The sequence below is a fragment of the Mustela lutreola genome, chromosome 1 (genome assembly GCF_030435805.1).
Source record: "Mustela lutreola isolate mMusLut2 chromosome 1, mMusLut2.pri, whole genome shotgun sequence".
NCBI lineage: Eukaryota > Metazoa > Chordata > Mammalia > Carnivora > Mustelidae > Mustela > Mustela lutreola.
This window is the reverse complement of record NC_081290.1, coordinates 94050268-94069227: the sequence shown is the minus strand read 5'-3', so window position 1 is coordinate 94069227 and position 18960 is coordinate 94050268.

Below are 18960 nucleotides of genomic sequence, written 5' to 3'. Positions count from 1 at the left end.
TAAGTTTCATATGAAAATTTTATATCTCTTTTTTAATTTTTTTAGTTGTTAAATGTTTTTATTATGTTATGTTAGTCACCATACAGTACATCATTACTTTTTGATGTTGTGTTCCAATATCCATTGTTTATGTATAACACCCAGTGTTCCATACAATACATGTCCTCTCTAATACCATCACCAGGTTCATCCATTCCTCCACTCCCCTTCCCTCTAAAACCCTCAGTTTGTTTCTTGGAGTCCACAGTCTTTCATTGGTTCATCTCCTCCTCCGATTCCCTGCTTCACTTTTCTCTTCCTTCTCTTAATGTCCTTCATGCTATTCCTTATATGTTCCACAAATAAAAGAAAGCATATCATAATTGACTTTCTCTTCTTGACTTATTTCACTCAATATAATCTCCACCAGCCCTATCCATTTTGATGCAAAAGTTGGATATTCATTCTTTCTGATGGCTGAGTAATATTCCATTGTATATATGGGCCACATTTTCTTTATTCATTAGTCTGTTGAAGGGCATCTTGGCTCTTTCCACAATTTGGCTTTTGTGGACTGCTTTTATGAACATTGGTGTACATATGGCCCTTCTTTTTACTACATCTGTATTCTGGGGTAAATTACCCAGTAGTGCAATTGCTGGGTTATAGGGTAGCTCTATTTTAATTCTTTGAGGAACCTCTACACTGTTTTCTAAAGTGGCTGTGCCAACTTGCATTCCCACCAGCTGTGTAAGAGGGTTCCTTTTTCTCCACATCCTCTCCAACATTTGTTTTTCCTTGCCGTGGTTTTTGCCCTTCTGTGTAAGGTGGTATCTCAATGTGATTTTGATTTGAATTTCCCTGATGGCTAATGATGATGAGCATTTTTTCATGTGTCTGTTAGCCATTTGTATGTTTTCATTGGAGAAGTGTCTGTTCATGTCTTCTGTCCATTTATTGATGTAATTATCTGTTTCTTGGGTGTTGAGTTTGAAAAGTACTTTATCGATCTTGGATATCAGCTTTTTGTCTGTAGTATCAATTTCTTCCATTCTGTGGATTTCCTCTTAGTTTTGTTGACTATTTTGTTTGGTGGGAAGAAGCTTTTCTTCTTGATGAAGTTCCAAAGGTTTATTTTTGCTTTTGTTTCCTTGCCTTTGGAGACATTATTTTGAAAGAAGTTGTGGTGGCTGCTGTCGAAGTGGTTACTACCTATGTTCTCCTCTAGGATTTTGATGGATTCCTGTCTCACACTGAAGTCTTTCATCTATTTTTATTTTATCTTTGTGTGTGGTGTAAGAGAACAACTCAAGTTTCATTCTTATGTACATAGCTGTCCAATTTTCCCAGCACTGTTTATTGAAGAGACTGTCTTTTTTCCACTGGACATTTTTTCCTGTTTTGTTGAAGATTATTTGACTAGCGAGGTGAGGGTCATATCTAGGCTCTCTATTCTGTTCCATTGGTCTATGTATCAGTTTTTGTGCCAGTAATATGCTGTCTTGTGATCACAGCTTTGAAACAAAGCTTGAAATCAGGCAACATCATGCCCCCAAATTTGTTTTTCTTTTTCAACATTTCCTTTGCATTTCAGGGTCTTATCTGGTTCCATACAAATTTTAGGATTGTTTATTCAGGACTTTGAAATATGCCAATGGTATTTTGATTGGTTTGGCATTGAAAGTATAGATTGCTCTGGGCAGCATAGACATTTTAACAATGTTTATTTTTCCAATCCATGAACATGGAATGTTTTTCCATCTTTTGTGTCTTCAATTTCTTTCATGAGTGTTCTGTAATTCCTCGAGTAAAGATCTTTTACCTCTTTGGTTAAGTTTATTCCAGGGTATCTTGTGATTTTTGGTGCTATTGTAAAGGGAATTGATGCTCTAATTTCACTTTCTACAGTTTCATTGCTAGTGTGTAAGAAAGCAACTAATTTCTGTGCATTGATTTTGTATCCTGCCTATTACTGAATTGCTCTATGGGTTCTAATATTTTGGGAGTGGAGTCTTTTGGGTTTTCCACATAAAGTACCACATCATCTGTGAAAAGAGAGACTTTGACTTCTTTTCCAACTTGAATACCTTTTATTTCTTTTCATTGACTGATTGTTCTTGGTAGGACTTCAAGTGCTATGTTGAACAATAGTGGTGAGAATGGACATCCTTGTCATCTTCCTGATCTCAATGCGAAGGGTCTCAGCTTTTTCACCATTGAGAATGATACTTACTGTGAGTTTTTCATACATGGATTTTATGATGTTGAGGAATGTTCCCTCTATTCTTATACTCTGAATAGTTTTAATCAGGAAAGGATGCTGTATCATGTCAAATGCTTCTTCTGCATCAACTGAGAGGACCAAGTGTTTTTTTCTCTCTTTTCTTATTAATTTGTTCTATCACATTGAATGATTTGCTAATGTTGAGCCATGCTTGCATCCCAGGAATAAATCCCACCTGGTCATGGTGGATAATCTTTTTAAGGTATTGTTGGATTCTATTAGCTAAGATCTTGTTGAGAATCTTGGCATCCACATTTATCAGGGATATTGGTCTGAAATTCTCCTTTTTAGGGGGTCTTTGCTTGGTTTGGGAATCAGGGTAACGCTGGCTTCATAGAAAAAGTCTGGAAGTTTTCCTTTGTTTCCATTTTTTGAAACAGCTTCAGGAGAATAAGTATTATTTCTTCTTTGAGTGTTCGGTAAAAGTCCCCAGGGAATCCATCAAGCCCTGAACTCTGTTTTTTGGCAGACTTTTGTTCACTGCTTCAATCTCATTACTAGATACTGGTCTATTCAAGTTGTCAATATCTTCTTGTTTCAGACATGGAAGTTTTTAGGTTTCCAGGAATGCATCCATTTTGATAATAATTTCTGATGATTGCTTCTATTTCCTTGGTTGTTAGTCATGATCTCTCTCCTTTCAGTCATAATTTTATCAGGCTGTGTCCCTTCTCTTTTCTTTTGAATTAGTCTGGTCAGTGGTTTATCTATCTTATTAATTCCTTCAAAGAACAAGCTTCTTCTTTTGTTGATGTGTTCTACTATATCTCTGGTTTCTAATTCATTGATCTCTGCTCTAATCTTAATTATTTCTTTTCTTATGCATGGGGTAGGCTTAATTTCTTGTTGATTCTCCAGTTTTTTTTTTTTTTAAGATTTTATTTATTTACTTGAGAGAGAGACAGTGAGAGAGAGCATGAATGAGGAGAAGGTCAGAGAGAGAAGCAGACTCCCCATGGAGCTGGGAGCCTGATGCGGGACTCAATCCCGGGACTCCAGGATCATGACCCATAGCTGAAGGCAGTCATCCAACCAACTGAGCCATTCAGGCATTCCTGATTCTCCAGTTCTTAATGTGTAAAGAGTTTGTGTATTCAAGATGTTTCTTTTCTTTTCTTTCTTTCTTCTTTTTTTTCTTTATCTCTATCGTTTTTTTGTTTGTTTGTTTGTTTTGCTTTTTTTTTGTTGTTGTTGTTGTTTTTAAGGCTTGGATGGCTATGTATCTCCCCCTTAAGACTGCCTTTGCTGTATCCCATAGGTTTTGGACTAATGTATCTTCATTGACATTGGTTTCCATGAATTGTTTAAGTTCTTTGATTTCCTAGTTGATCCAAACATTCTTGAGCAGGATGGTCTTTAGCCTCCAAGTGTTTGAATTTCTTCCAACCTTTTTCTTGAGTTCCAATTTTAAAGCATTGTGGTCTGAGAATATGCAGGGAATAATCTCAGTCTTTTGGTATCAGTTGAGACCTGATTTGTGACCCAGTATGTGGTCTATTCTGGAGAAATTTCCATGTGAGCTCTAGAAGAATGAGTATTCTGTTGTTTTATGGTGGAATGTTCTGTATATATCTATTGGTCCATAGGTCCAATGTGTCATTCAATGCTCTTGTTTCTCTGTTTATTTCCTTTAGATGATCTATCTATTGCTGAGAGTGGTGTGTTAAGTTCCCTTAAAATTAAGGTATTCTTATCAGTATGTCTCTTTATAAAAGTTGATATTTCAAATGATAGACAGTTCTATAAATGCAATTGATAAACATTAAAGATTGACATCTAAATATTTTCTTTTTAAAAAGATTTTTATTTATTTATTTGGCAGAAAAATAGAGTATGAGTAAGAGGAATGTGAGAGGGAGAGGGAAAAGCAGGCTCCCCAATGAGCAGGGAGTTCCATGAGGGGCTTGATCCCAGGACCCTGAGATCATGACTTGAGCTGAAGGCAGATTCTTAACCAACTGAGCCACCCAGGTGCCTCAAAATCTGAATAGAATATTTTATTTGGAAAAATACTTATTTGGGTTCTTTGACCATTTTTTAATGGGATTATTTTGTGTATGTGTGTTTTCATTTTTGTTTTGCTATTGAGTTCTAGGAGTTCCTTTATATATTTTCTTATCAGGTATAGACTTGGCAAAAATTTTCTCCCATCTTATAGGTTGCCTTTTAATTTTGTTGATATAATTTACTGTGTTAAAGTTTTTTAGATGTCATTTCATCTGTTTGTTTCTTTTGCTTTTGTTACCATTTCCAAAAAAAAAAAAAAATGCAGTCAAGAACAATGTTGTGGTCTTATATTTAATTATAAGACAGCCTGGTGTATCCCTTTTTAGGTTCAAGAAACCTGTTTGGTTTCTTTTGGGCCTCATGAATCTGGATGTTTATTTCTCTATCCAATATTAGGAAATTTTCAACTATTACCTTAATAAAACTTTCTGTTCTTTTTCTTTCTGGCTTGGATCCACTGATTTGGATCCACTGGACTGCACTAGGTTGGCTGTTATTTGTGATGAGGGAATAGCTTGACAGTGTCTGGATATTTAAAATAGCCTCCCCTTCATACCTGGGGACTCATCTCTGACAGGTTTACAGGGAGACCTATGTATACAAGATTTCTTATTGTCCCTCAGGCCGTCCCTGGCTTATTCATATGGTGGTAGAAGGGTATAGAATAGGAAAGAAGAACAAGGTCCAAGGTATATGTATTTGTCACATCTCTGCTAGCATCATTATTGCTAAGGACTGTGAGATAAAACAAGTTAAAAGGAAAAAATCAAATTCAAGAGTTTCTTAATAATATTTATAATAAATCTGCAAACTTTTTCTTTTCCTCTTCTGTTAATGGTGGACTTTGAAGATGATTGATAAAGGTAAGTCTGAATGACCAGATAAAATTTGCTGTGAATAATTTTCTACTTTCTCAGTTTCCAAATCAGTAGACTGATGTAGAGGTACATGTATGACTATTTCAAATTCTTATCTTGTCTTCTAAGGGTCATACCTAAACTTTTGTTACAATGAACACAGTCACTGTATTATGAAACTTCAAGTGGCAGTCATACCAGAGGAGATAGTGCATGGTGAACTATTTTCACAAAATGTAAATAGAATATCCACACCATGACCTAGATTCTAGATCTCATCCGTGTCACTGCATTTAGAGCATTAATAAAACTTGTAGTCAAAAACATTGGAACAGGGGCGCCTTGGTGGCTCAGTGAGTTAAAACCTCTGCCTTCAGCTCAGGTCATGATCCCAGGGCCCTGGGATTGAGTCCCGCATTGGGCTCTCTGCTCTGCAGGGAGCCTGCTTCCTCCCCTCTCTCTCTCTGCTTGCCTCTCTGTCTACTTGTGATTTCTCTCTCTCTGTCAAATAAATAAAATCTTGAAAAAAAAATTGGAACAGGTTAAATAAATCAATGTATGTGAAGAGCTAATATGAATAATCTAAACTGGATGCATACAGAAATTGCCAAACAAGAAAAAGTTTAGATGCATTAAGCAATGGATAGTAGACATCTTTTAACAAAGAAAGATTAGTAAAACCATTTAAATTATTTTATTGTCTAAAGCTAGAATCCTGACTTTGAATATTTAAAATATATGACACCTGCAATTTGGAATAATATATATTTGCAGATTTTTTGAGATGTATTTTATAACACATCAAAAATACATATCACATTGCCTAAATCATAATGTAAGTTTTTTAGTGGTGCTTTACAATTTCTTATGGAGAAAAAAATGCATTTTTTTGATAACAAGGAAAAAAAAAACCTGAGACCAAAGAGTCTCAGCTATAGTGTTAAAATCCAGAATTTAGAAATAATGGCATGAAGTTTAGATCAATGGAAAAAGTATTCAGGAAGGGATCTAATAAATACTGTATTAGTTTGCCAGCTTTTTCGGGGGAGCAAATTCAAGCACCAGTGAACTCAGACTATTTTTATGAGATGAGATATATCCATTTTTATGTATGTGGACTTTTGGTTCTAAAAAGACTTTTTAGTCCAGTCCTCAAAATAACAAGAATTGATAGTTGGAAGTGTTAAATTGCCTTATCAAAATAATTTAGCCAATTAGAAGTAGAATAGAAATCACAAGTTACTTTTTATTCTTATTTGCTGATATTTTTATGTAGTTATTCTTGTTTAAACATTCTAGATTTATTTTTTACAGTCCAACCACAGCAGATATTGAACTGATCATATGGAAAGTCAATTGCCCATAAAATGTTTAATTTTAGATGAACCAAATAAAAATGTTTAACTTTAGATGAAATTTTTCCCAGTGGATAACATCCACAAACAGCTCCATTTCCACTTAAGGTTATAATGGTAGAATGGGCAGTTAGACTGATACACTTCACTTTTATATCCCAAATCTCAAATAATTTCAAGTCTTGTATAATTTATATATTTTCAAATCTAAGTGATAACAAGGAAAAACAGCCCACAAATTATTTAAAATCTGCCATTGATGGCAATTATGTGATTTAATATAAGTGCCATGGCTTTTGTTTCCTGTCAAACTCTCTTGAGCTTAAAGGGCATTATGGCAACAAAAGTTTTAATTTATCAAAAAAGTCAATTTTGATTGTGGTAAAATCAACTTTAAAATCAGAATTTACTATTGAAAAACTGATTTATCATATTTAGTTTCTTACTTCTATAAATAATGTGAAGGTCTAAATTTGGAGGAAAAGAGCACCTGGGTGGCTTGGTCAGTTAAGCAGCTGACTTAGGCTCTGATCATTATCTCAGCATCCTGGGATTAAGCCCCATGTCATATTCCCTGCTCAGTGAAGTGATGGTAAGGGCGTCTCCTTCTCCTTCTTCCCTTGTTCCTCCTCTCTGCTTGTGATCTCTCTCTCTCTCTCAAATAAATGAATAAAGTCTTAAAAAATAAAAATTTTGGGGAAAATCCTGATGAACCAGAATCTCTGACATACTTGAAAGTCCAAATGACCACAGGATGAAAGCTTTATAGTCCTGACAGATTAATGAAATAATTTCCATTGTGGCACCATGTTTTAGAAAATATGTAAATAAAGTGGTTACAATAACTTTTTAATAATTTGATCTGTAAATTACTGGCAGAAAATCAATAAACTCCAAATGAAAAATAATAATGCAATAACCACACTCAGCTTCAACCTGAAAACATGTATAATGATCACTATGATAAGGACTCCATAAACCCGATTTAAAAAAGAGATTGAATAGTAAATTCATATAGAAAGACCATTTTGCTAGCTAAGTGATCTCTTCTAATACTGAACATTCATTTTCTTTGGTTTTAACATATTTCTATGTCCTGGGAATGCAAACATTATATTTGTTTTTGGTGTTCAAAATAAGCCACGGGAATGAAATACATTTGCAATATGAGCAATTATTGTACATATATTTATCCATTCTGTATATTCTCAGGGTAAATACATTAAACATTAAATATTATAAGTTTATATGAGCTTAATAGTCTGACCTGAAAGTGATAAAAACTTTAAATTTGCACTATTATGTAATACTTTTAACTAATGTAGGCATGCTGTAATCTATATTCTGTACTCCTGTCTCTCAGTAAATAACTATTGATATTGATACTTCATATAAAAACCAAAAGGAAGTCCCCTATATTCTCAACAGAAATTTATACAAATTGTACAGCAAGCTTCATAATTTATTTTTAAATTTTATATTGTAATGTTTTTAAAACAACCTTTATCATCAAGAGACAAAAGCTATACCTCCACATTACATTTTGTCACATGCTGCATAGATAAAAGGATGAGAAGGTAAAGAGGAATCTTAAAAAATAATCATGATTCATGATACAGTGGTATATACTGTTTGTATTGAGGTTCTCTCTGTAAAGCGTCTGCTTTGATACTACCAGTGATAAAAACTTTAAAGTTGACATCTTCTCACTTATTCTGGAATATATCTAATAACTTCAGAACACTTTTTTCTTATATTATTGAGGTAAAATATTTTATGGTTGAAATATACAAGTGGTGTTATCAGCCCAGCTGAATTTAGATCAGTTTCTTAGCTGTGACCTTGGGAAATTTTATTAACCTCTTTAATTTATTATTTCATTTGTTTTACCTCTAGAAAGACTATTGAGAATTATAGCTATTGCTTGTAAATCCCTTGCCATGTCATGAGCATTCAGTCAATTATAGATAATTTAATTATAGTGTACATCATAATATGAATTCTATTACTGTTAAACTCTTAACTCTTGGTCTGAGTTCTTCTGTTTGTTGGGGATCCAGTACAGGCTTGAAGAAGAAAAGGATTTAGACTATCAGAATGAAAACATGAATGCATTCCTCCTTCTAGCAAAGGCCTTTTAGCAAAACAAGCAAGCAAACAAACAAAAACAAACAAAGACAAACTTTAAACATATTCTGTCAGTAAAACTTTATGAATGTTTTGCTCAGGGAGATATCAAGATAGTATGGGAGTATAAATTAAGTCTACCTAGGGATACTGGATTAGGCTACTCTGAGGAAATGACAATTCAATTGAGATATAGATAAATGAGTTGTAACTAGGTGAAGAAGTGAAAACATGTGTGTGAGTGGGAAGAAACAACAACATTACTTAAAGCTGTAATTTTCAACTTTAGCTGCATATTAGAATTATTTGGGAGAGTTTTTAAAAATACATCTGTACAGAGAGCACCCAATTTCAATTAAATCTGAATCTTCCTAGATGGAACCAGGCATGAATAACTTTTTAATGTTCCTCAAATGATCCTACTGTGCAATGTGTAGCTAATTTTCAGAACCACTGAGTTAAGGGAATTTAAAAAAAGTATAATTTTAAAGAAACTAGGAAACTATTTCAGTTGCACCACAATATAGAATGGAAGAAGTGTTAGACAAGTGAGCACAAATGTCAAGTTTAATCTTTATTCATAAGAGTATTTCTTTTATTCAATAATGAATAAAATATATTACGTTCTCTTTTATCACATTCATAATTCTTAACAGCTTTGTATATTTTCCATTATTATAGCATTTCATGTCTTTTCAATATTCCATTTTCTTTATGCTTGATACGTTTATTTAAGGATATTTGAATAGTGTGTTAAACAGAATATATCATAGTGCCCCAAGTTGGGAAAGAACAACAGAGAAGAATTCAATATATTCACCGCACTTGTCCCCAGCTGACAAATGTGTTTGATACTTAACAAAGAATGTCATAATGATTGTAATAAGCTTGAATCAGCAGAATACTGTAGAAAGAGTACTAGACCTGAAGACCAGAAACCATGTGTCTGAAATAACACCTCACAAAGTGACTTTGGAAATTTGGACCTACCCACCCATTTAGTGTGAGATAGGTAAAGGAGGGCAGTGCTATGAATGTCTGTTTGGGGTAGTCAGATTATGACTTCTGAGAAATTTTTTGTTGTTGTTGTTCTCCTTAGTTTTCTTTCTGTAACATGAGACACTTTCTCTAGGCTTCTTTGCAATATAAGTTTAGATACAGTTTATACAGTGTTAGCACTGAATGGGCTTATAATGAAGATAAACTAATATAAACATTGTTCTTAATCAGATAAGTTCATCTCAAACTTTCTCTTGAAAAAATATATTTTTTGACCTTGTGAAAGATAATTGCTCTCATTAGGTCTTTGACTTCGACTCTATAAAGCAGTAGAGTATTAACAATGCTGTAGAAATTGTGGGATTGTTATGCAAATACAATTGATCATGCTTTTATAATGTTTTGAAACACACTTCAAAGAAATGTTATAAAATAGAACAGACTATTAAGTATATTTTCTTCTGTGACATACATAATCATTATTCATGTTTGTTTTCTTTGAAAATATTTTTTAAACATTTATATCCTGGGGATTGTTCTAAGATTTTACATTCATTCATTAACTTTTTCACTAAAATTCTATATTATTAGTGTCACTTTACAGATTAGGAAACTCATACAAGAGAACTATATGTTGTACACTAACATACAGTAGGAAACACTACTTACTGCACTGTATGCTTCAGAGTTCATGGGATTATTTCTATTTTAAGTTTACTTTCTGCTTGAATCCTTTAAACATTGAGTTTAAGAAGAGTCTGTTTGAATTATTGTTAAAGAAAAATTAGGAGGGGACAAGATGGCAGGGAAGTAGGAGGAGGCGCCATTTCAACCTGTACCCTAAAGTGAGCTGATTATCTACCAAAGAACTTTGATCACCCACGAAATCAGCCTGAGATCAGAATTATACATGTCTGGATCACTACAGGGGCAGAAGACACCAGTGGGCAGGTAAAGCAGAGTGGGAACGTAGGACTGATATCAGAAGATAAACAAAAGGGGGAGGGAGCCACCAGAGGCGACTGATTGGAAAGTAATACCCCAATATGAGAGTGCCCTGCATCTGGGGACCAGCATTAACTTGGAGACTTGTTGAAAGCACTCAAAGAGAGCAAAGGATCATGGGGAGCAGATTTGTGGGAATCCAGGTGGCTAGGGACAGGGGCTTAAGTCCCAGGACCCAGGACAGCCTCCCCTGGTGCTGAGCCAGAGAGAGTGCAGCGGAGAAACCATGTCTTGGTACCTGAGCTGCCAGTGTGCCTGAGAACTTGTGGGATCCGACTCCTGTGAGGGGCTGGGAGCCTCGCCAGATTCCAGACGGCAGAACACCCAGCCATGCTAACAGAGCCTGAGACATGTGCATAACCCTCACCCTCCCCTGAGAGAGGTGTGTGCAAGCCCGGTGCAAGCTGGAAAGACCAGGCACTCCCAGCCCAGGGCAGTGGGAAAATCTCAGTGTGCCATTGCTGCTTGGAACCTCTCTGGCAGTCTGGAGCTGCCCAGACAGCCGCCGCTGCCGTGGTTTTGGGTACAAGCAAAAGATCCTGCATCCCCGGGGGCCGTGACTCAGAACCTGCTCTGTCATCGGCCAAGGGGGAATTTATTTGGGCTCTGCAGCCAGACTGAGGCTTCTCTCTGAGAGGGAGGTCAGGGTGCAGTTTGCTTTTCTCTAAACCTATAAAAACCATCCAAAGCGGTCAAGGCGAGAGAAAAAAAAGTGAACAAACTTTTTTTTTTCTTTCTTTTTTTTTCTTTCTTTTCTTTTTTCTCTCATTTGGGTGGGGAATCCTGTTTGCTCAGAAGCGTTCCAGGGTGCACCTTGACTGCACCATGGTTGATACATCCAGCTACATCTATTCAGTCATCTCTCACCAAAATGACTAGGAGGAGGAATGCTCAACAGAAGAAAAATTCAGAGGGTGGGCCTTCTGCAACAGAGCTAATGGCTATCAACATAGACAATATGTCAGAAAGAGAATTGAGGCTAACAATTATCCAGGCAATAGCTAGGTTAGAGAAAGCCATGGATGACCAAACAGAATTGATTAGGGCTGAACTGAAAGCAACCAGAGATGATGTTCACAATGTTAGGGCAGAGCTGAAAGCTACCAGGCATTAGGTTCACAATGCTATCAGTGAGGTCCAATCTAATCTAAATTCTCTCAAAGCTAGGGTAACTGAGACAGAAGATAGAATTAGTGATCTGGAGGACAAACAGATAGAGAGAAAGGGTCAGGAGGAAGCCTGGAACTAACAGCTTAGAAGCCATGAAAACAGAATCAGGGAAATAAATGATGCCATGAAACATTCCAATGTCAGACTTATTGGAATCCCTGAAGGGGAGGAGAAAGAAAGAAGTCTAGAAGATATAGTGGAACGATTCCTTCATAAAAATTTTCCCAATCTCGTGAATGGAACCAGCGTTCATGTACTAGAGGCCGAACAGTCTACACCCAAGATTGTAGATTCCAAAAAAAATCAAGGCAACTGATAGTCAAATTGAGGAATCATAATTGTAGATACAATCTCTTGAAAACTGTTAGGACAAAGAGGCTTCTTATGTACAGAGGACAACCCATCAGAATAACGTCAGACCTGTCCACAGAGACCTGGCAAGTTAGAAAGGGTTGGCAAGATATATTCAAGGCACTAAATGAGAAGAACATGCAGCCAATAATACTTAGTCCTGCAAGACTGACATTCAAAATAAATGGAGAGATAAAGAGTTTCCAAGACCGGCAAGGCTTAAAAGATATGCAACCACCAAGACCAAACTGCAAGAAATATTAAGGGGGGGTTCTATAAAAGAGGAAAAATCCTAAGAATAGCATTGAACAGAAATATAGAGACAATCTACAGAAAGAAAGACTTCAAAAGTAACACGATGTCAATAAAAACGTATCTATCAATAATCACTCTCAATGTGAATGGCCTAAATGCTCCCATAAAATGGCATAGGGTTGCAGATTGGATAAAATGACAGGACCTATCCATATGTTGTCTACAAGAGACCCATTTTGAACCTAAAGATACACCCAGACTGAAAGTGAAGGGATGAAGAAGCATCTTTCATGCCAATGGGTCTCAAAAGAAGGCTGGGGTAGCTATTCTCATAGCAGACAAATTAGATTTTAAACTAAAGACTGTAATCAGAGATACAGAAGGACACTACATAATTCTTAAAGGGACTATCCACCAGATGTTCTAACAATTGTAAATATCTATGCCCCCAATATGGGATCAGCTAATTACATAAGAAAACTGTTAATCAAGATAAAAAGCCATATTGATATGAATACATTAATAGTAGGAGATCTTAACACATCTCTCAGAAATAGATCATCGAAGCAGAAAATCAATAAAGAAACAAGGGCATTGAATGACACATTGGACCAGATGGACCTTGTAGATATATACAGAACATCCCACCCTAAAACAACAGAATGCTCATTCTTCTCAAGTGCACATGGAACTTTCTCCAGAATAGACCACATACTGGGTCACAAATCAGGACTCAGCTGATACTGAAAGACTGAAATTATTCCCTGCATATTCTCAGATCACAGTGCTTTGAAACTGGAGCTCAATCACAAGGAAAAGTTCCGAAGGAACTCAAACACCTGGAAGCTAAAGACCACCTTGCTTAATAATGCTTGGATCAACCAGGAGAGCAAAGAAGAACTGAAACAATTCATGGAAACCAATGAGAATGAAGACACTTCAGCCCAAAATCTATGGGTTACAGCAAAGGTGGTCCTAAGGGGGAAATACATAGCCATCCAAGCCTCCCTCAAAAAAATTGAAAAATCCAGAATACAACAGCTGTCTCTACACCTTAAAGAACAACAAATTAAGACAATTTCACACATATGAAGGGAAATAATCAAGATTAGAATTGAGATCAATGAGGTAGAAACCAGAGATACAGTAGAACATATCAATGAAACTAGAAGCTGGTTTTTTGAAAGAATCAATAAGATCGATAAACCATTGGCCACCCTAATCCAAAAGAAAAGAGAGAAAGCCCAAATTAATAAAATTATGAATGAAAAGGGAGAGATCACAACTAACACCAAGGAAGTAGAAACAATCATCAGAAGTTATTATCAACAGTTATATGCCAATAAGCTAAGCAACCTTGATGAAATGGATGCATTCCTGAAAAACTATAAACTCCCAAAATTGAACCTAGAAGAAATTGACAACCTGAAGAGACTGATATCTAGTAACAAGATTGAAGCAGTGATCAAAAACTTCCCAAAAAACAAGAGCCCAGGACCTGACGGATTCCCTGGGGAATTCTACCAAACCTTCAAAGAAGAAATAACACCTATTCTCCTGAAGCTGTTTCAAAAAATTGAAGCAGAAGGAAAACTTCCAGACTCTTTCTATGAAGCCAGCATTACCCCGATCCCCAAACCAGGCAAAGACCTTACCAAAAAGTAGAATTTCAGACCAATATCAATGATGAATATGGATGCTAAGATTCTCAACAAGATCCTAGCAAACAGGATCCAACAGCACATTAAAAAGATTATCCACCATGACCCATTGGATTTCATCCCTGGGCTACAAGGATGGTTCAACATTTGCAAATCAATCAATGTGATAGAACAAATCAATAAGAGAAGAGAGAAGAGCCACATGGTCCTCTCAATTGAAGCAGAAAAAGCATTTGACAAAATCCAGCATCCATTCCTGATTAAAACTCTTCAAAGTATAGGGATAGAGGGAACATTTCTGAACTTCATAAATTCTATCTATGAAAGACCCACAGCAAATATCATCATCAATGGGAAAGAGCTTACAGCCTACTGTTGAGATCAGGAACACAAGGATGCCCACTCTCAACACTCTTGTTCAACATAGTATTAGAAGTCCTAGCAACAGCAATCAGACAACAAAGAGAAACAAAAGGTATCCAAATTGGCAATGAAGAAGTCAAACTCTCTCTCTTTGCCGATGACATGATTCTTTATATGGAAAACCCAAAAGACCAGGTGGTGGGTATTGGAGATGGCACATATTGCATGTAGCACTGGGTGTGGTGCAAAAACAATGCATACTGTTATGCTGAAAATAAATAAATAAAATTAAAAATAAAAAGAAAGATTATCCCACTCTATGTCAAACGGTGTACTAGTCATTAGACTAGTGATGGATTTGGAAATATGCTCACTTCCTTCATGGAACCTTTATTCTAGTGGGCATCAACAAAGCAAATAGATGGCATAAGTAGTACAAAGGAAGTTGATTATAGGTGAGATATATAACATTTTAGGTGGGTGTTTATTTGACACACAGTGATTAAGTAGATGTATCTCTAAAGAGAACTACTTAAAATAAGATTTAAAGGGCAAAAGTAAGAAATGCTTACAAGAAATAGGAAAAGGCATTTTATCCAGAGGAAACATATTCAAAGGCTTTGTGACTGGTGTGGCTGTAGCAAGGTCACTGAGGAAGGCATGAAATGGGATGTGGTTCAACCATGCATGGCCTTAAAAGAACGTTGTAAAATATTTGATTTTTATTTTCATTCAAACAGGAATCTATTCAAAGTTATTTGTTGTTAGTTTATTTTATCTTATTGCTTTATTCAATAAATTATCTTTTCTCTAAATTTTGTAAATTTTCTTTAATGATAATTTTATAATCCGAAAAATATTGCAAGGCCTCTGATTATAGCTTAGACATGTAAAGAACTTGGGACACATCACTCTCATTAGAATAGAAAAAGATGAACAAATTGAAAATTAATAACTTGGAATCAATAGAAAACTAAACATAGAGCAAACTACCACCCAAAAATCTGGACAGCATGGTGCATTCAGAGACTTATAGACCTAATTACATGGAACAGAAGTTGCAAAAAGTCACAAAATGGAACTCTTAAATGACAATTTTGACAAATTTCTGGAAATTCATTATAGCTGGGCATGTGTCAGAAATGTCCCTGGAGCCATAGCCTTAGAGGAGCCACAAACTTTTATGGTCATTACCTCTAGGAACCTCATCAAGTTCTCACAGTGAAGATCTAAGAAAGATTCCTTCAGAGCTCGGGCAAGGAGAATAGAAAAGTGGCCATTGTTAAACATCTTGGTTTTTCTCCATAATTCCAAGACAAGGACTTTGAGCTTAGAAAGTAGAATCCTCCATACATTAGCCCTCTAGTCTTCATTTCTCACTTAGAGTGGAAGAGCACATAATCAATGAGGAAGATGGCTTCAAGTAAATAGACTGGAAATGATAAGCTAGGGAAATAAATGGGGGCAGGGGACACACACACACACCAAAAAACAAAAACAAAAACAAACAACAACAACAACAACACACACACACACATACACATACACAAAACACACCAGATTATTGGAGAAGGGACAGAAGCTCTAGTAAAGACTATGAGTAAGATGGCTTTAAAATCCCCTTAGCCTAATTAAACCATAATCAGGCTTTTTCTTGACTCTTGGCCTCTGATTGCTTTTTTCTTGTAGCACTTAGTTTATAGAGATTGCAATTATACATTTTTTCTCTGTCCTTTTGGGATCTAAATCTTAAAAAAAAAAAAAAAAAAAATCAAATCTGTTCAAAAGCCTCTTGCCAGGATTTTCTCAAGGAGCTAGGAACCACCCTATTGAAATATAATCATTATTAAACTATTGGGAGGTTATTGAATCTTTCCATGGCTCAGTTTCTTCTTTAAAGTAATAATAGATCTAATTCAGTTCTATGAATATTAAATATTATTTACGCAGTCAACAATAAAAGCCCAGTAAACAGTGGACACTATTATTAGTAAATATTTTAAGGGAGAAAATCAACTATTCATGTATATGGAAGGAGAAACTAAATTAAATTTTATTATATTTGGCAGAGGCTTTAGCCCACTGAGCCAACCCCATCAATTTCATTATATTTGGGAAAATAAATATATAATATACAAAATCTGTATTGTAAATATAATACAGATAGCTAGGAGTTTCAGAAGCAAAGGAATAGAAGGGCTATTGTTTTAGAAAAGAAAGCAAGGAGCTATAGAGAGTTGAAATAAATTTTCAAGTTGCTTTTCCTGAAGAATATTTAATGATCCTGGGATAAGACAAACAGCCTCTGTAAAGAAAAACAGAGTTTTAGTTGTTTTGTTGTGTTGATTTAAGTATATTTAAAATTTGCAAACTGATAGGTGATATGCTAGGAAAAAAAAAGATGTGGAAATGAGTCAAAATTTTTGCATGGTTAAGTCTTGGACAGAAGTATAAATTAACCATAGATTCAGCCTTAATAGAACTGCTGATTCCCATCTGTCTCCGATAGGATTAGGTTAAACAGCCCCCAGTATTTCTGCTAGTCTTAATCCTTCTTAAATATCATTATCTAGATCCTCAACACTTTTTACATATGAGCCCCACCATTCAAGCATTCAATGGAAGCTCACTATGTATTCCAGACAGGCTTTTTACTACTGCAAGTGAAAACTTATAATAGAAGTAGACCTAGAGGTGGTGTATACATTCGCATAAACAGATAAAAACTTTATATAACTTTGATTAGTATATTCAGGATAAAAAAGGAAAATCTGTAGAAAATAGGCAAAAAGATAATTTTACCAGAGAATTGGATTCGAGAAGTAATAACGAAAATAAACATCTTAAAACTGAAACAAAAAATAACTACAGCTAAATAACTCATTATGTCATTATCACATAATGTAACTCATTATAATAATGTAAGTCAGTATAATCATGTAACTCATAATAATAACTCATTATCTTAACCCTTTAAGAATGCCAGAGTCTCAGAATTAGTGAACTAGAATTCAGGTTGCTAGAATTCAGGTTGCTTTCTAAACTGAAAGAAAAAACAAACAAACAAATGAAGAGAAAATAGAGAATGTACTGAACAGTTCTAACATAAGTAGAATCAGAATTAGGCATAGAATGGAAAGGGAAAGAATAGGTGGAACACTTACTGGATAAATTACTTTCCAGACTAAAAGAAAAATATAAAATAGCCCATACTTAAGCAATTTTTTAGTGAAATCTTTTAGACCAATTTGGTCAAATAGAGAAAAATGATAAAATAACAGGAGAAACAATGCATAATTCATTCTAAAGAGTGACAATAAAACATATTTAAATAAAAAGCATATTAATATGAAGAAAATAGTAAGACCTCTTTATAGTCCTAAAATTATTTCTATCTTTTTTAAAAATCCCCTTCAAAATAAAATATGAAATGATATCATGTAAACAAACTTTGAGAGAATCTGTTTCACGTAGAGCAACAGAACACTAAATGCACAGTATATTAGAAGGAGATTTATAAGAAATAAAGTGATAGCAGAAGGATTGAGGGAAACAGAGAAGAATGAAGAACAAGTAATAAGTAAATATGCGACATAAAAATCTCTTTGCTTATATAAATAGGTATATAGCTCACATATGTGATATATATATAAATGCTCATTTAAAATATATGTAGACATAAGCCATATGGAAGAAATAACAAACTGGGAGACAAGGGCAAGTGGATTTTGTATTCTATAGTTTTAGTAGTATTAGGGAAGTTATAAAAGTGAATGTTTTTATTATACTATTAAGGTCAAGAATGTATGTTGTAACTCCAAGGTAACCATTGAAAAAACAGTAAAACAGTATATAAGTTAATAGATAAAAATCATAACAAATATTCTCAAGTCAAAAGAAGGTAGTGAAGGAGAAAAAAAGCAGCAACAACAAAAAAGAAAAACAAAAACAAAAACAAAAAAGTTAAAATAAAAATTGATGTATAAGAAACTTACCTGATATATAAGAATAGATAAAACTATAGATGCCTGGGTGGCTCAGTGTTGTAAGTGCCCAATTCTTGATTTCTGCTCAGATCCTGATCTCCTGGTTGTGAGATTGAGACCCATGTGGGGATTTGTGCTGAGTGTGGAGCTGGTTGTGATTTTCTCTTTCCTTCTTCCTCTGCTCCCTGTGCAGCACCCCCATGCTCTCTCTCCCCCTCTCTAAAATTAACATAAAAGAAAAAAAATAATAAAGAATAGCTAAAATTACATGCAAAAAGATGGAAAAAGATACAGCATACAAACACTTCTAAAAATACATTTATGTATTTATACTATTGAAGGAAGAAGCATAGAGTGGATGTTCACATTGATAAATATAAAAATTTCCCCAAGGAGGTAACAATGTTCTGAATCTGAATATACTGAATAGCAGTTTAAATACATGAAACTGAAGGTGTTAATAAAAGAAATGGACAAACCCACAATTGTAATAAGAAACTAACATACTCAATAGGTAAAATAGGTCATAAAAATTCAGTTGTAGTTTAATAGACATGTACA